Raw genomic sequence first — 19504 nt, 5'->3', positions numbered from 1 at the left:
GACACAGCTAATGTCGCGAGAAAAAACAAAGAAAGCAAATAGTTATACTCGGTTAACACGGTGCACGCAATGATGGAGCACAGTTCCCGAGGCACTTTGAAGGCCGAAGCACGGAATGAGTCCTCGGACAGAAAACTCGGCACCCCGTTCGACGGGGTCGTTAGTCTTTCCCTGCCCATTCTCGCCCGTCTAGTTAGGGCGGCGTCTTTCCGAGAACCGCAGAGAGATAACAGGTCTCCGGCCCCGCTCTCTCTTTACCACCTGCACGCATTATTCGATGACAGGGCCCCAAGCGAGGGAACGAGCTAAGCCTAACGAGGCGAGAACTGCGATTCCGGACTTCGTGGTGGGCCAGTGACCGGCAAAACCGTGCAGGACTCTGGAAGCTACGCAGAGGCTCGGCGTCAGCTGAGTCGCGGCCGAATACGGACGTGAATCAACCGCTGATATATATAGCAATGAAAAATAAACCCGAAACGGATAGTACAAGAGGCTCAGCTTTCAGATGAAGTTTATTACAAGCTGTAAATTGTGGGTGGGGTTAACGTCCGAAGCGGCACATGTGGTTTGAGGGACAACATATATTGGGTTGGGGGTGGGGGCAGTTTAAGACATCGCGCAGCGTACGGCCGTTTTTGTATTTCGCCTGCATCGAATTAAGGCAGCCGCGGTTGAAATCGAACCCGCTACCTAGCGATCAGCAGCCGAACGTGTATTAAATGCTTCAATACTCACCTCAACGGGTGAGGACTTTTTTTTAGCACGTACCTGATCATGTCACCTCCGCCACAGCATGACATCTACAAACGGACACGTGTATGTGCTCATAGAGTGACATATGTCGCATGTAAACAACCACACTAATTAAACCGACAACGCACTTCTGTCAAAACCGCTTGAACGACGCCCATTGAATCACAAACCATTGCTATCATCGCCATCATCATCACCGTGAGCCCAACTATGTACACTGCAAAAAAAAAAATCTCTCCAATTAGCCCTGCCCCACGAAAAACGCGGCTACGAATACCGGCAGACCTTCTAATACCCATTTCCTAATCCTACTCCACAGTTCTTAATATAATTTCCTATCTCCATCACTAGGTGTATACGATATGAACTCTCTGAGTGGGTGTTTTTGCAATATACTTCTGCGCCGAAGTCGAAAATGTTTCACCAGCATCATTCGTATAGAGGAAAGCTATTTAGCAGATTGACAAAGGTGTGTTTTTGGCTCACCATACTCGAGCAGTAATCATTGGCTGACAGCGGATAATGTGTTCTCTTTCCCTTCCACAGTGTGGTCCTTACACCTGTACCAGAAGCCAGCCTGCCAGCCTCCTCAACGCTGAACGCTTCTAGCGCAGTCCGGGCTGCCAGCGGCAAACGCCGCTGACAGGCGTAACCTTGACCTCGGGCGAGCCGGCAGCGAAGCCCGCGTTTCGTCGGCGGCGCATTCCTGGGAAGCGCCCGCGAAAAAACAAGGGATCCTAGAACAAGCTGAGAGGGAAAGAAGAGAGGGCGGGGAGGGAAACAAGACAGAGGCGAGAAGGCGAGAGATGACGACCGCCGCCGCTCGGCGCGAAGACAGAATGGGACGCGACGCGCGCCAACGCGGTGTCTAATTCCGTGCAGTTGAGCCCGACTCCTGCGTGCCTCTTAGCACCGCGAAAGGAAGAATGAAAAAAAGATTAATAAAAGGAATACCACGAAAGAGTTCAAGCGTATACTGACGACGGCTTACCATATACTATGCTCGCACACATTCAGTGGCGAATTTATGGGCACTTTTCTCGGAGGGCAAGGCTGAGGGAGGAAGGAGGTTGGTTTCATTTGCAAGATACATTTCTTAAAGTTTCTGGGACTAAAAAATTGGCTCCTATGCGGTTTTTAGGTTTAGGTGAAAAACTTCTCGCTAGAGATGAGAAAGAGAGGGTTCTTCTTTCAACTTTCCAAGGGCACTTGAGAAGTTAAGCCATCGCTAGAAGAGTTGAGCTTCACTAGGCGGAAATTCGCTTTTCTGCTATTAAAAAAAAAAGTTGTATTTTCTCTTTTATCACTGCTGATCTTTTTTTCCCAACTTCATAAAACGTATATCAACAGTGAGTTAAACTCAGTTTCTTTTTGAAAGAAAAGAGGCGGAAAGGCCGACGCGGACGCCTGACAACATGATAAACGAGCTCTGGTTTATGGCAGCTGTCGCGCATGTACCAGTATCAGTACCAGTACCAGTACCGCGCCTCATGACGAATTTACCACGCACAGCAAGATGCTTCTTTACGTTCTCCTCTAGCTCCGTTACTGCGCCAGCTACAAATCCTGAAGAGCGCATCTTCAAGCCATCTCAACCTCAAAGAGTTCTTCGAAAAATACCCAAAACACTGCGCTACAAAAAAAAAAAAAGAAAGACAAAACAAACATGGACGACAGAGCATTCTCAACTGCATCCTTCCAGCGTAGAGTGCTCGAAATTTCCCAACGCACAAAAGCCTGCCTTCTTCACGGCGAGGCAGTTATTACACGTCGTCTTTGTCATCTCACTCGCACAAGTATCCCCCCCCCCCCCCCCCCCCCCCCCGTGTCATATTTCCTCTTTCCTCGTGGTTCTGTCGTTACACGAAGGAGCTCGCCATCCCAGAGGTCGTCACGCCAGACGCTACCGTATTCCAGAAAACGAGGTCCATTTCCGTGCGGAGCACCCGGCGAGCCAGACCATACACAGCCAACATCAGGAAGTATGTCTATACGTACCACAGCGAGGCGACAGCGTGCAAAAACGCGCACACACGCACCAAGAACAAAACAAGGCCACAAAGGCAAGGCAGTATAAACTGGAAGAATGTGAGAGGCTACTTCTTTTCTTCTTTTTTTTTTTTGCAGAGCTACGGTAGGATACCGGTGCCATTCCGAACATGGATTCCTTTTCGTTTTCCTCACGGATTTCACTGCACGCAACAGGCAGTCGCAGTGTGGGGAAGGGGGAAAGCTCCCGTCACCATCATCGACCCACGCCTACACGGAGGTGGACGCCCCGTTCTCACGAACTGCGCCGCGGAGAGCAAGGCGGAACTCGGCACGGAAAACAAGGCCGAGGGAACTTCGGCGGCCCGTGCATACCACGTGCGTGCACAAAAGGGCGTTCATGAAGCCCAGGCCGCAATGCACGGGGGCATTGCAGCCCCCCCCCCCCCCCCCGGCTGCAATATATATATATATATATATAGAGAGAGAGAGAGAGAGAGAGAGAGAGGAAGTTCTTAGGGCTAGGTTGGCAATGCAATTGAAGAAAACAGCCGTCGTGAAGAAACATTGTACTTGTCTTGACGTTTCGGACGGGGACCGGCCTTCGTCTGAGAATGTGCGTGTGTGCGCGTGTGTGTGTGTGCGTGCGTGCGTGTACAGTATATATAACCTGTACCTATATATATATATATATATATATATATATATATATATATATACTCGCCCGACGGGCTTCGTCAGCGAGGAGGGAAATGTCACGTGCTTCCACAGAACCTCGACGGAAGAAGCAGAAGATGGACTGACCAGCAGGGAGAAAGGAAGAGAAAGAGCTGAAGGACGCTGGTAGGCTCCCTGCTTCCATCCTGCTCCGACCGATCCCCTCTGTGAATAAACCCCCGTGCGTGCTAAGCACATAACAATATATATATATATATATATATATATATATATATAACCTGCACCTCATACATATACATGTGCCTTACATATATATAAGGTACAGTCTGTCGCGATTTGAACGCGATCACTTCAGTCTTTATCCCGTTGCATGTTAAAGTGCTCTCAGTTAAGCTTTGCAAGATGTTGAACGATAACAGACGAATGCAGCTAGGCGCTCGGTCCACCTGTACTAAATTGTCTCTCTTTGTATTTGAAAGAAAGTGACCTTCACATGAGAAAAATTCAATGGCCCCGCTTGGTCAGAATGAAATCGATAACCTTCAATTCCCGTTATACTATACGGCCCCAGGTTTTCCACAGAGGCTCACCCAACGGCTGCAAATCAGGCGGAAGGTTTTTTCTTTCGATAAACTTCCTCCACTTAGGGAATTTCCGCAACTCATTTGCTCGGTACTTAAAGGCAACTCCGTTTTTTTTTGTCTTTTAACACTTTGAGTTGATAATCACATCATATTCCTTAGAGAGCCGCCGCGGTGGCTCAGCGGTTATGGTGCTCGGCTGCTGACCCGAAAGACGCGGGTTCGATCCCGGCCGCGGCGGCTGGAATTTCTTTGGCGGAGAAATTCTAGAGGCCCGTGTACTGTGCGATGTCAGTGCACGTTAAAGAACCCCAGGTGGTCGAAATTTCCGGAGCCCTCCACTACGGCGTCTCTCATAGCCTTAGTCGCTTTGGGACGTTAAACCCCATAAACCAAACCATATTCCTTAGAGTCCCCTCGCTCTGGTACAAAAAAGTTTTTCAAAATACCCAGAGAAATGTTTTAAAGAGAGCAAAAGCCAGGAAACCGAAACTTGGTTTCGGATGACGTCAAATAGAAATCCCGGTTACGTCAGGGATACTGCCACAAAACTTGTCCGGTGCTCGTTGATTGGTGAAACTGGCGACTAAAGAAGAGCTTCGGTCATTACCTGCCTGAGATGACCAAGAGCAAGCTCGAAATTTTGTCCTTCAGCAAACGCAGAGCGAATACGGACGGCCGTGCGTCCAGTCGGTGTCACACACGCAAGGTTGCCCGCAGAAATCTCCCAGACTGAGGCCGTGAAATGAGAAAATTTTAAAATTCCTTTGCGCAGTAAACAGTAAACGCTTTGCCCGCAGGCTTACCACGTGACACATTTGTCATGAGTTTGATTAAACGCACTCTTATCGCTGACGACACGCTGTCGCTTTCTCGTGCCCTAGACCACTCGACCACAGAACAAGCGCGGAGTAACACCTCCCCGTTTATTTTCCAGAGCGGACTACTTTCGTACCTTTCCCAGCTTTGCACCGGATACACGAAAGCACTGCTGTCACTCGACCACAGAACAAGCGCGGAGTAACACGTCCCCGTTTATTTTCCAGTGCGGACTACTTTCGTACCTTTCCCAGCTTTGCACCGGATACACGAAAGCACTGCTGTCACTCGACCACAGTACAAGCGCGGAGTAACACGTCCCCGTTTATTTTCCAGTGCGGACTACTTTCGTACCTTTCCCAGCTTTGCACCGGATACATGAAAGCAGTGCTGTTCGCACGTGCCTTCACTGCGCACGGTCCTTTGTGCGCACCTCCGGCGAGAAACTGGGCGTCTCTTTCACCGGACGCGCTGGTGAACGTACACCACCCGACAAGAAGACAAAAGAAGCCAGCCGCCAAGGCTAGAGCCAAGCCGACACCTCGCGTCTGCGGTCATCCGACCGACGGGCGTCTGCAAAGGGGAGCCGTACCAGTGGCGGCAGCGTCGTCCGTCGGCGCGGGTATTTCCCCGCCGCTACCCTCCTCGACAGCGACAGAAGCGGCGGCATGCGACGGTGTTGAGGAAGGCTTGCGTGTGGGAGAGAGGCGAGTAAGACGAGATGAGGGAGGGTGGGCTTTTTCGCGGCACGGGTCGATCATCTGCGCCTGGTCGTCAGGCGCGTGGGCCGATATGCAGCACAGGTGGGAAGGCAAACCGCCCCTCCGTCGAACGACGACCCGCCCGTTCCCAGTATGCACCCAGTCGATGACGAAGCGTACGGAGATGTTGGCCGAGTCGAATGGAGGCGACAGTCCGCCGCTGAAGTTTTCAGTGTCGGTTTGGGACCAACGACTGCGATCGCTGTTGAAGGATGAGAAATTTAACAGGTCCAAACTGCGACTGCTCAGACAACAGACGAGACTACACGGGATAATGCATTGGGATGAGGGGGAAAAAATATGAGATAATAGGCATCTTTAAGAATATGTTTAAGACAGAAGTCGGATGAATTTAGGCGAAACATGTATCGTATTAGGCCGGGATCCCGGCGAAATAATGAAAGAACAATGAAGGCCCGGGAAAGAAAAAAAAAGCATCCTTAAAGAACATTGTGAAGCCGTGCACAATAATAAGAAATAACAACCTGCAAGAGGTGTGTCTAAACAGATATCCCTTTCATCGCTTGCTGTCAACTCGACAGGTGGCAGCACGTCCTGCTGCCACCTGTGCCACCTGCTGTGTCCTATCAGTACCCAGGTACTGATAGGACACAAGCAGCTTCATCGAACAACCATGAGCTCCAACGTAAGGGCTGCATGGCTTCAGTTCTTTCTGATATAAAGATCGCAACTGTACTGATCCGGTTACAAGAACACGTCGAAGATATATCTTGGAAGCAAACCCAAGAACAAATAAAAAAAAAGACCTGAGCAACAATTGAAACGATGAGGCTAGCAGCTAGCTATAGAGGAAAGGTTCGCACAAAACCCACAATATGACTCTCGCAGCCCGTTCATCTTGTTTGTTTCCGCGAGCTAAAGTGAAAAAAAAAGAAATACGAAGAGAACCAATTATTTCAATCGCCATCTTCCATGTCCAGGATCCATTACAACAAGACAAATGTGAGCGACCGTCCGCAGTATCTACTCTTATCACGTCTTTCTCATCTCTACAAATGCTTCGGGGAGCAACAAAGATTCACTGGGTCCAAAGACATTTATGAACGGCATGCAAACAAATAAAAAGGCGTTTCAGTCGACACGCAGAGCAAACAAGTTTCGTCTAAGCCAGAAGCCATAATATCGCGTAAGCCGAACGGTTGATCACAGCTCTGCGACTGGAAACGACCTAGCACAGGGAGGGATTAGGACATTAGAAAGCGGCCCTTTATATGGGGACGACCCAAGCCAATCCGCTCCGAAGGTTTTCCCTCGCTTCCAAGTATTCCCATAATCGTTTCTCTGCCTTGCTGTCCATCGTATCCGGTTTCGCCGCTGTCTTTTCCCTTTTCCTCCCTAAAACCCGAAACCGAGCCTGAAAAAAGGAGCTTCTCCGGGGGTTTTAGGGAGTAAATTGGGAATAAAGGCTAGAAGGCAGAAGCATAAGGACCATAAGTGAGTCCCCATGCCCGAATGTGATGGGGAAATAAAGGGAAGCGGATGACACTACGCACGCCCCATTTCGAGAATTCGCGTGGCCGACCGTGTACAGCTACGTACTTTTAGGGAGAGAACATGATGACTACGGAGAAACGAACGCATTCTGGCTCGAGAGCACTCAAATTCCGAGGACACTAAGGAAGCTGAGCTGAAATGGGGAGAAGGGAAGAACGCAGATAAATGGGGCAGGGAAGGGAGGTAAGCACGCTCGGCTGGGGGGACGAAAATTAAAGTAGAATAAAGGACGCTAGGGAAGATCGATTCTGGGTCCTACGGGAATCGGGAGCGCGGGAGAGTGGTTCCCGGAAATCGCGGTCGGTTCCCAGCAGGAGCAGACATCAGTGCCCTTTCGAAGAACGAGCCTAGAGAACAAAGGCAGTGACGGCACGTCCGCGTAAACGCTTTAGGGGAAGTGGAAGCGGCTTCTTGCCTTGAAGAACGGGATAAAAAATAAAGAAGCGGGGCTCAGCAAGGAAACAACGAAATTTATGCTGAGACAAATCAGGGACGCACAGATGACCGGTTCCAAGAACCTCTGATGCGGGCTACTGGAGATGCAAATGAATACGAAACAGAGGAAAAGGGAAAGAAAAACCTAGAAAGTGAAACCTCCCAAAATTAAGGTTAAAAGTGAGGAAGCGGCAAAGGCCTAATTTAGCGAAAGGAAAGGCCGTTCAGTACCGGCCAGATGGAATGCAGAGAAAGAAAAATTAAATAGGTTAAACTAGCATTCAAAGGTAATAGAAAAATGGTAACAAGGGGAAGGTTAAAAATAAGGCTACAAGTGAAAGACCCAGACGTTCGTTCCGAAGCCTATGCCTCTTGCAGGGATTCCAGGAGAGGAGAAAAAGGTGGTAAAATAGAAAAAGTTAGGTTTAATCATTCTTTCTGCTTTGATAGTAAGGCGATCGCTCGACGTTTTTTTGAAAGACAAGAACAAGAAAAACGAATCCGGCTAAACAACTACAGTACGCGCATGCAGCCAGACCAGAGATCGGAAGGGTATCAGGGAAAGAAAAAGGGAGGAGGTTCGGGCAACAACGAGATATAAGCACAACACATGCTGCAAGAAATGGAACAAAAGGTGCGTGTAGTAAGATGGACGAGCAGGAATAGAGTGGGGAAGGATAAATATGAATACAAAGGGGATTAATGCCATGGATAGGGGGTGCAGATAAATAGGGAAGATTTGGGAGACGGGGAGACGTATGCCCGAAGAGGTTCTGGAAAAGACGGCGCGATAACGGCAACGTGGATCTGGAGAAAGCGAGCGAGCGTACACGGTGCATTAGACAATTCAGCGGAGAGGAATTGAAAGGAGCGTAAGGAAACAGGCAGGGGCAAAAAAATTAGGGATTGGAGGGAAGACACGGCAGGGCCGGGGACGGCTCAGACTGTAAGTTAATGAGTCGAAAACGTTAGATAAATCTGCACGTATAAGAAAACAGAACGAAGGACAAGGAAATCTGAACATGCGCACCCCTGACAGAGTACAGATGGGAATTTGAAAAAAAAAAAGAAAAGAATGAATGAACGCGTGTGGAACGAGAGAGGCCAGATAGCCTTTCGAGGGTGAGAGAAGGGAGAAAAATGTAGGGACTGCAATCAGCGCAGGGAAGTTGGCTGGGGAGCGAGTATGAAAAATGTCGACAGAGCAGGGGGTTGAAGGCTTATGGCGCTGAGCAATCTAGGAAGGAAGAGAGAGAGAGGAAGGAAAAACAAGAGCGAAGCAAACGCGATAGGAAAGAAGGGCAGGGGAGCGATCAGGAAAGTACGCCCGTACGGACGCGGGTTGGCAATATGCGCAAGGGGAAATACAGCAGCCGGGGAGGAAGGGACAAAGAATCCCTGTTTGGAAAATATTGCTAGGTTATCCTTTCTTCAACGGAGGAAGAACTCGCTAAGTTATACGCGTACGTGGCTGTGGGCAGGACGAAATACGGCAGAAATTTCCCGAAATTTCACCATCGCAGGTTTTTTTCGGGTAGAGGTGGGGCACGTATATACAACAAAAATACCCTACTGATGTAAATGGTGTCATATGCAGCGACGCTGGAGAACAGTTTAGGACGCAAAGTTTGCGCCGCGGTACAGTGCATTACGCGGTTAGTATGGCGAAGTACAGACAATTCAGTGGCCGGGAAAAGGAATACGGGGTTATGAGGAAAGGAAAGGTGCGGTAAATAGCCTCCATACAGCAGTGCCCGTGGCGGGCTGACTGTGAAGAACAGGGATGGACTTGAATTGCCCTTAGCAGTGGGACCGACCTCTTGGGTCTTGGCAAGAGCATGCGTCGAATGCAAGGGAAAGCGCGTTGAGTATACTGTAGCTGCGGTTCGAGTATCATGCACCCCGTAAATAATGTTGGACGTGTAAGCTCAGGAAATAATAGATTACTGTTAGCATAACGCGCGTACCGCCTACCGCGCTCCGCCACGGCGCAGGCGCTGATTGGTCCCGACAGGAACGTGGCGCCATCTGGCGCCGTTAGGGAGAACTGCGCATGCGCAGTGGCGCCTCCCGGTAAGCGGCAAAGATTGTAGAAGAGAGTGAAGCCATCAAGGGGAGAGAGACACTGCTTCACCTCGCAAAACCAGAAAGACAGCTTTGATTGGGATAAGAGTTAAAGACCGTTAGCATAGCACGTACCGCCACAGCTAACCGCTCACTGCGCATGCGCAGATGGTCCCGACGCGGCATGTGTATGTTTTTATTACAGCCTAACGGTTTTCGAATTCCAACACTAAAGCGTTCATTGCGAAGAGGGTTTCACGCAACGAAGTGCATATATTAACCGAAAACGCAACGACAGAGGGAGCGTTTGAGCATAAAAAAAACAGCTTTTCCACAGTTCGGTGATATTACTAAATTCAATTTTTCTCGCAAAAGTTCTCCAGCAGCACTAATTTCGAGGAACGCAGTGAGCACGTGGGGCGGGTGTGGAATCGCATCCACGGAGCAGGTCTGCCATTTTCCGAGGACACGCTCTCCTGCTGCCGCGTGCCACTCGGTGGCCGACACCGGACGTGCGAGACATGTAGACTTGTTTACGCGGCCAGCGCCATTCCGACAGGAAGCAGGCGCCGGCGGGGACTGCTTCTTGTATCGCATTACTGTCTGGCCGGGCGATCGTCGCGAACACAACAATGCACCGCCTCAAGAATAGTGGCGTGATGTCACGCGAGCCGGTATGTTTCCTATAACTCTCCCGCAGAAGCGAGCATAGCCACGTTGAACAGGCTGTGGGCGCATGGAAGCGACATAAGCGGACTCTTTTGCATTGTGCGATAACACTTTTCCTCCTGTTGTTGTTGTTAGTAGTTATTTATCGGTAATAAGAAAATAAAAAGAAAGAAGAGATGTTGCGAGCCGCTGCATTTGCCATCGAAGCCTGAGGCACCTGAGCTGAGGCTAGCAGGAATAAAATGACACAGAGAGAACAGGGAGAAGGAAAGAAGGGGGGGGGGGGGGGTGCAATAGAAGAAAGGATAGGGGTAGGGCGGCAATATACATTATGTACAAATACAGGATATTGAAATATTGGTTTGGTTTTGTGGGGTTTAACGCCCCAAAGCGACTTTATGAGAGACGCCGAAAATATCTTTTCCTCCTGCATATGCAGTATAGTATGTAGAGTTCAAAGTCTCGAAGTGATACGTGGGTTATGAGAGGCACCGTAGTGGAGGGCGCTTCGCATTAATTTACCGCGCCACAGGCGCACAAGAAATGGCAGTAAATGCTCAAGGCCTCAAGTTTGTTAGTGCCATTATTTTCGGAGTTGATGTTACACGCCCCCGTTTAATGTCACACGAAAGTCACGGTGACGATAACGCTTGCAAAGCTGTCAAAAATTTTAGCTGAGTATGAACAGTGTTAATGAGCACATTATCTCAGGGATGTTGTTCAAATATAGTACAAAATTATTGCGAGAAAATACCGCTATCCTTGCTTGACAAGTCGAAAAAGTAGTCAAACTCGCGCGTCAGCGCACAAGAAGTGTTGTGAAAAATGGCGCCCTTCGCATAGAAAATGCAGTAGAGATGCCTCATCTGACTGAAAGTTATAAGTTAACCATTTGCTACTGGATATGAAGTTGTTACTAACAAAGATGCATCCGCGTGCGGAATGGGCACGAGAGTACGCATTGCTCAGCCCAATCAGATGTGGGGAACTCAGTAGGTCGCGAATGCATGGCAGTAAGGCTAATGCCATTAAATTTATGCGTGAGGCACCGCGCGAATGGAATTAAACCTTGAGGCAGCAATCACTTAATGGGCATTAAATTTGCCCGTGTGGCTCGGGGATTACATCACCTAGATTTCTTTAACGTGCACTTACACAGCACAGTAAACGGGCAGGTTTTTTGCATTTCGGCCGCATCGAAATGCGGTCGCCGCGGCCGGAACTGAACTCGCCGAATCGCGATCTGCAGCTGAATGCCACTGTCTGTGAGGCATCCAATGCGGGTGGAGCTAAGTGCCATACCTGAAACCTTACAACGGTAGACCTCTCTCGCGAGGTGACAGATGCTACAGTGAAAGACAAAAACGCCGCGGAACTGAGGTACACAGTCTACAAAAGCAGGAAAAACGCCTACCAGTGCTTTATGAGGTCAAAATAAGCAGATGAAGAAGCGAATACGAGCGTCTAAATTGTAGCGTGAAGGTTACTAAAGCTGCTTTTCGAAGAAACCTAAAAAAAGGTGGCGCCCGTAGCCTAAAACTATACAGCGCAACGAGGAAACACTCTGGCTGCGTTTTTTTTTTTCGACAGCGGAAAGAAACACATTGTGTCAAGGGGCGGAGCATTTAGGAAACAGAAGCATAAAGGAGAAAAATGTTCGATGCAATAACGAAAAAAAAATCCACGAAATTAGAACGAAGCAAAAAAAATGGCTGAGGCTTAACTTGGTTAAGCCTGGAGAATGCGAAGCATCATCGTGTCGCGTAATTTGGAGGCGCACAACCACAGCGACGGCGCGAGGTGGGCCCCCGTTTCTCCACTGTCGTGACGTCATCGTGTCACGTGGTGTGACGTCATGTATCACGTGATTTGGAGGCGCACAACCACAGCGACGGCGCGAGGTGGGCCCCGTTTCTCCACTGTCGTGACGTCATCGTGTCACGTGGTGTGACGTCATGTATCACGTGATTTGGAGGCGCACAACCACAGCGACGGCGCGAGGTGGGCCCCCGTTTCTCCACTGTCGTGACGTCATCGTGTCACGTGGTGTGACGTCATGTATCACGTGATTTGGAGGCGCACAACCACAGCGACGGCGCGAGGTGGGCCCCCGTTTCTACACTGCCGTGACGTCATCGTGTCACGTGGTGTGACGTCATGTATCACGTGATTTGGAGGCGCATAACCACGGTGAAGGGCTGAAGTGGTAGCTAAAGTAGTATGCTTCGCATAAAAAAGCCGCCTCATTTCGCTGTTCAGGTGTCGACCCATAAGAACGGTTACGTGGCATAGCCAACGCAGCAAGTGCCCGGGTGACTGGAAAAGATTAAAGTGACAAAAAAAGCGAGGAAAGATAAAAAAAAAAACATTGTCGCACAACAGAACATACCTATGCATTCACGGACCTGTCTCTCCAGTACAGAGCCGGTCAAAGCCGCTGGCACGTCCCCCCTGTCCGAATGTGCGGTGGCAAGTAGCCAAACCGAAGCCAGGTCACGCCGGAGGACGGGGAGGGATGCACGGAGGGGAGGGGGTGGAAGCACGTCGGGGGACAGGTGATGGACGATCATCGGGGGAAGTCATTGTAGTCCGCATGGGGCCGCCGATGAGGAGGCCTTCCAGGGAGGAGCACCGTTCTGGGAGTCGCGGCCTGCACGACGCATATGAAATGCTCCGGGGTCCGGGGGCGATCGCCATCCTCTGATCCCTCCCATAGGTGGTGTTCAGTTCGCGTCGCCACGTCACCTTGCCCGTATAATAGCCATGAGACGAGAGCCGGGGTCGCATAGACTCAGATAACGCGCATCGCCCGTGCCCCCAGCGGTGATGACGCATTTGTTTAGAGAGAGAAAGTGACGTCATGTGAGGCCCCGCAAAGACTGCGCGTATAAGTGCGGACCGCTTTAGTTAACTGAATGGATTTTCCTGTTCTTGCTTTTCCGTCAGAAAAATAGTAACGTATTTACTACAGATTTGGTGTCGTTCACAGTGGAAGTTGTGATATGACTTCAATGAAGCTTCGAATTTTGCGCTGAATAAATTCCACTTTTCCGCTTAATGAGCAGACCGCTTTAAGCGCAGAAGTAAGAACAGACAAGAAAAATGTTGGCCAGGAGAAAAATAAGGCATAATATGCCGTCTCCAGAACCTCATATCATCACAAACATCCCCATCATCCTTATCAGTCTGACTACATCCACTACAGCAAAAACACTGCTGCCATATCTCTCCAAAAAATCTTACCCTGCGGCCACCGTATCCCTGCAAACTTCTTAATCTCATCGGCCCACCTAACTTTCTGCTGCCCCCTGCTACGGTTGCCTTCTCTTGGAATCCACTTCGTTACCCATAAGGACCAGCGGTTATCTTGCCTTCGCATTACATGCCCTGCCAAAGCCTATCTTTTCCTCTTGATTTCGACTATAGAATGCTATTAACTCGCGTTCATTATCTGACCGTCCTCTTCCAGTCTCTTAACGTCACACCTATCATTTTTCTTTCCATAGCTCATTGCGTTGTCCTCAAGTAGAACCCTTTTCATTAGCCTCCACGTTTCTGCCCCATAGGTGGGTACCGGTAAGATACAGCTGTTGTATATACTCTTCTCTTGAGGGATGCCCGCAAACTGTCATGCATGCTCCGAGAGCACCTGCCAAATTCCCCCACCCAGTTCTTATTCTTCTAGTTATTGGACTCCCGTCTCCGGATCTGCGTTCACTACCTGCGCTAAGTAGATGTACTCTCTTATCATTTCCAACGCTTCAGTCCCTATCGCAAACCTCATACAGAGCCCTCACATAAGGCCCTGTATACAGCTGTCGCCAAAGAGAATGGGAGAGAGAAAGTCAGATATAAACTCTACTTCCAGCTGAAGTCCGAACTTTCCTGTTCTACACTGTGACGTGAAACAGCTTTGAGACGAAAGCTTCATGTTAAATCAAGTCAGTTATTCTTGTTCTTTACTGCTGAGTTCCAAGAACAGTTTACTCCCGGAGCCGAATTCCTGGTATGAACGCCTTCCCAGCTAAGACTACTTTCGCGTGAAAAACGACCGGCTGGCGAGATCTGCGGTCAAAATATTCCAAAACGTCGGCAGTTCCCGCGCATATAAACCGAGATCGAGCATATATAACCCGAGCAGACATTTCCATAAGCGAGTAACGAGCAAAATGCGTTCGCTTACCAACACTTGCAACCTTTTTTTCTTTTTCTCACAGTAGCTAAAGCTGTACTGAAGCGCGCTAACCACTGGATAAATTTGAGGGAAAAAAGGGAAACGGGAGACAAGCCTAAGAAAAGCGATCAGCGCACTCCCCCAAACCCGGGCACGGTCACGCGGTATAAGCGTGCGTGTGCCATAAATGGCTTCTTCTCGGGCATAAAATATGGCTTTCCTCGGCTGATCTCTCTGCGGGATCGCGCTGATCTCCCTACACTTCGATCCCAAAAAAAGCGGAAGAAGCCATCCACCCACACCGCGGAAGCGCACCTTATCCGCGCCGCATTCCCCTCCTGCTGGTATGGCTTTTCCTCTTCCCCAAATCCCCTTCACGACTTTCCCCGGAACGACGACTGCTTTCCCCACGCAACCCATAACGGGAAGCTGTAGTACACCCCCCCCCCCTACCCTGCCGTCCCAGTTTGGGGAAAAGCAGTCCCTCGGACTGATCGCTGGTGAAACGACGCTGTACTAAACCGAAAGCGGCGGCTCGCGAGTCGTAAGACAGCAATGGCCGCCATGAGGGAGACAAGTGAAAATGGGGAAAAAGGGAATACATAAACGCAAAGAAGGCAGTTTTCAATGCATAAAAGAACTAAAAGAATGCGTTGGAGTTTGTCGATCAGACCCGAGCAGCGATTTCGGGCAGCCATGCACCTCGTATGCGCGAAGTCGAGGCTCTCACGCTATGGATATGATGACCACTGATGGGAGACCGAACGCCGCGGTCACTGCGCCGCTTTCATTCCCATCTTCCCCCAAGCCATCCCGGAGCTTGCGGGACCCGCGGCCCAACGGCCACCATCATATCCCCTCCCGCTGGCGCTCGGCATGATGGCTTCGCGTTTTTCAAAGCTCATATCGGGCGACTGCTTCGCAATATAGAGCACTGATCGCGCAGCGGATCGACAGGATCGAGCACGTGGCGGCGCTCGATGTCTTTACGACAAGGAGAAGGGGATTTATTGAAGCCGAACGGAGTCGCAGATTATTCATTTAAATCCTTGACTCCGTGGGGCAGAAAAATAAAGGTTACGATTCGCTGTTGAGGAGTGTCATGATAAAACCCGTTCGGTATAACGGGTAGTTCGAAGCATCCGGACTCGTAAAATCGAACTAAGTTCACTGGTCGAACTGTTGCGGCCACGTACTAATCCAGAATAGGGGCCGGCCTGGACACTGTCGATTAGCTGGATATGGGATCAGCGGGGAGCGAGTGCGCATGTGCATATCAATAACGCACCTCGAGTTATTGTCCTACGCATGCGCACTGCCGTCCAGCTATTACCCTATCCCTAACCGATAGGATTGCGATTGCCCTACTCTAAAACTCGCTAATAACTATTGCTTCCACTGCAAAACTGACGCAGCTAGTGCTAACTACACTGTAAACTCAAATAAGCCCAAATAGGAATATAAATGGCTAGTGTCCGCTTTTAAACTCCTTATTGAAAATTGCGCAATCGACTTTAAGTAGTAAAAAAGAGGAAATCCTCCTTTTTTACTGCCGTCGCGAAATCGAGGAGTAAAATAAAGCATTTACATGATTTTACTACTTTTCCAAGAAGGAGTATGTCGGCTTCAATACTCCTTCAGGCCCTTTATGCACTCCTTAGTGTCTGCCCGCCGCCTAGTGGCAGCTGCCGGTTCGCTGCACTTGCAGGTGACCACGCCGGCTCTGTCGTCGCTGCCTGCTCGCCTGTGCTTTTGCTGCTTCACGCACGTTTGTCATGTTACAAGACACCGGATCGCCGCAACCTCGCGCACCAAGGTGCGCCACAGACAGTGCCTGTGAAGCCCCCGGTGTATTCGGAGAACGCTTGGTGTTGCATCGCCTGCGACGGCAGTCTGCGAGAGGCTTAGCCAGCCGAGCTCAGCCGAGCCAACATGGCGGTGTGTGACGCGTCGACCTCCCCGAAGCCGCCAGTTTGCCACCCGCTCCTTTGCGCGCTCTTGTCGTGACGTAAGACTGGACATCATCGACCTTAGCAGCAACGTGCTGCAATGAACGTCTCACTCAAGCCAGCAATATGTGCAGAAGCAGCGGCTAGTCATTCATTGTCTACGCAGCATACAAGTGTTGGCTGCTGCCGTTTCGCCGCGCCGACATGGCGATGTGTGTGTGACGCACCAGTTTTCTCGACATCGTCGGCCCCTCGTTCTTTCGCTGTATTGCAAGAATACTAAAGACCGGATTATCATCGTCGTGTGTTCTGGTAAGCAGTATTAAACTCTCCTTTGATGCCATAGACGCGCATGCACTTAACGCCGCTCCCTTTTCAGTGTGCGTAGACTTGCTGTGAACCACGGGTGCGCCGAGATGAAAGGCTTAACGAGAACAGCAAAACAGCAAAGGCTTCATTGTGGTCCGGTGGAGCCAACTCACACAGCAGGCATGAAGTAAGTATCTGAGAAATTTGTTGTTGCATGCGGCTGAAAAAAAGAGTGTGGCACTGCAGTCGTGGCTGTTACGCTAACATGTACAGCTGGAAGTACGGTCAGTTCTTCTAGGGACCAAATTTTCTTCATGCGTTCACGCCCCATGAATGTGGAAAAGCTGTACAGGCAATGACAGGTGAAAATGCACAGCCTTGGGGTCTGTGAATTTTTGTAACGTTATTACGAACAGTAATGAGAACCGTGCCCTAATCGGTTGCTTCCTTTCCTGTGTTTTAAGAGGGCCTTGTTATGCAAACAATGCAAGCGATTTTATTCTTTTCAGTCATAGCACAGGACATGGCGACGCCTTAGCGCTCACGGAGATTAGCTAAACTGTTACATTTTCCGAGTTGGTGGCATCTTAACGTTGCAGCGATTTTCGGCAGCGGACATGAGGTTTCAACCATACTGAACGCTGCCTTTTCTGGATGGTTAGGCGTCTAGTTACAAAATGTGGTATCTTGTAAGTTCTTCGCATTTGAAAAATGTTAAAAGAAGTTTCCACTTCGCGTGGAGTTTCCGAACACATTCCATTATGTGAAACTCGTGGAGGCAAGCGTTCCGGTTCAGACTGCTGATCCCAGGAAGGCAGCGAAAGAAAAAGAATAAAGCTTACGCCAGTGTACGAGATCCCCTGACGTGCTGGACGTAGTACATTGGCGAAAGCAAGCATTTCCCAGAAAAACTGAAGCAGCACAAAGCGGATGCCAAACAAATGAACAAGGAAGGAAGCGCGGGTTGACAAGACTGACTTCGAGGGAACTATCCTTGCATCAACTGTCTACGATCAGTGACACGGCGGATGACTAACAGAAGGCTTAAAAAAGGCAAGCTGTGACTCACTCGCAGTCACACCTGCTGAAAGAACCAAGAAGATTCCCAAACATGTTTTTTTTTTTTTCTGGTTGGCGTTCTTTCCCGAAAGTATAATCCTTACCCAGCCAGATAGACCTGTCTAGAATGTTTTCTTTTGAACCCTGGCCACGAATGTGAGGGCAAAGCTTAACAGAAGACAGGTGGCGGCGGGAGGGTGGGTCTGGTGGTAGCTTTCTATTCCTAACAATGCCTGCTATGTCAGTCACCCTTGCCCTGCCTTTGGCCTATACACAGAATGAGGACGTCCTGAAAATGCGTAGCTGCGGGCTCTCCCATCAAGGAAATTGCATGTAAGCTTCCGCTGCGTGTATGCAAAGCGCTGTCTTTTGTTTGCATGTTTTGATTTCAGTAATTGGTTCTGATATGGTGCCTGAAAAGCATGAGGAACCTCTGACAAGTAAAAAAAAAATTATATCTCGAGGCCTCTTTCGGTGCAGGAACGCAGCCAAAGGCAGCGCGAATGCGCAAGTGCCTCAGTAAGACCATTTTATTTTTTTTTCAGTTTTATGCTTTGCGGAAAAAATGTTCCCTATCGATGCTGCTTCCCATTCGCCGTATTGCCTTAACGTTTACGAAAGCGGCTCTCTGGAATTTGTGATTCCCTGAAAACCGCGTTTAGCCGCTGTCATCCGACAGGGTGCAGGTATGTATTAGCTAGTTGATTACCTACTATGTTCTGCTAGCTAATCTTTTGTCATGAAAAACGTTTAAACTTCAATAATACCTACTTTATTGAAAAGTGCACTCTGAACGGTTGACTTCTACACTTGAAGCACGTCATACTTCAAGCTTAGAGGTGCAATTCCACTGATGCATTTATTTTTCTAATCTTTCTTTCAGAAGGAGCCTGTATGTTGACAGCGAAGCATTTCAAGGTTCCCTCCTTGCTTTCAAGTGTGGCATCTCTATTTTCATTCCTTTGGGTATTTAAATTATGTACCCAAAGACAGCGTGGGTTAAGGCACTCTTCTTTTCTACAGGGGCCAAGACGTTGGTTCTCTGTAACCGTCGAAAGCAAGCTGCCGAACACATGTCTCAAATGTTTTGTACCCAATAAAATATTGTTTGAAATAAATCACTGTAAGTTCATCGACGCATTTATCCTGGAATATCAAGCTCTAAAATGAGCCTTCCATACGAATACTTTATTTCAAATCGGCTTCCGCATCAAGTGAAGGAATATACTCATCTGGGAATCATAAATGTAACCCTATAGTAAGAAATATTTCTCCAAAAATTTCCTGTCAACACTACTTAAAAGGAACAGGCACGTACTCCTGAAATGTACTATAAAAGTAGCTGCAAAGGAGTATATAATACTTCTATTAATTGCCATGCTAACTCCTTTGTGATCACAACTTTACTCCTAAATAAACTCCCGTCTGCAGAGCGGTAACACTTTACTCCTTCTAGCACTCCGAAAGTATCCCTTCAAGCAGAGGAGTAGACGATATACTCCTATTCTGAGGAGTATAAAAACCCCTTTTCGGGAGTGCGCTACGCGATGAGCCATTTACTCCTATCCGGGTGTTTTTCGGTTTGCAGTGTATGTGCATTTACACCGCCTGCAGAATTGCACTTTTTCTTTTCAATGTTCTTAGCACTTTGCACGTCGGTCGCTGGCGAGACAGCTGAGCTATGCGGCGTATTCCGAGACGTTTTGTGCGAAAACATTCATGCAAATGACAGTTGCGATTGCAGTGGCC

At 49.1% G+C, this 19504-nt stretch overlaps 1 protein-coding gene and 1 long non-coding RNA gene across 2 annotated transcripts in view; one reads left to right on the top strand and one right to left on the bottom strand.

The window, feature by feature from the left end:
- LOC149331297 (inactive tyrosine-protein kinase 7-like) overlaps window positions 1-19504 on the bottom strand; it is a 168551-nt gene that overhangs the window by 75979 nt on the left and 73068 nt on the right. The window lies entirely within an intron of this gene.
- Window positions 16160-18876, top strand: LOC149331298 (uncharacterized). The gene is made up of 3 exons (XR_016285037.1): window positions 16160-16699; window positions 16767-16883; window positions 18639-18876. It is a non-coding gene; the product is annotated as an uncharacterized LOC149331298 (long non-coding RNA).

This window comes from Amblyomma mixtum, chromosome 8 (assembly GCF_055824585.1).
Source record: "Amblyomma mixtum isolate Tamu chromosome 8, ASM5582458v1, whole genome shotgun sequence".
NCBI classification, from domain to species: Eukaryota; Metazoa; Arthropoda; class Arachnida; order Ixodida; family Ixodidae; genus Amblyomma; species Amblyomma mixtum.
The sequence above is the reverse complement of the archived record's forward strand: the minus strand, read 5'-3'. Positions and strand labels throughout refer to the sequence as shown.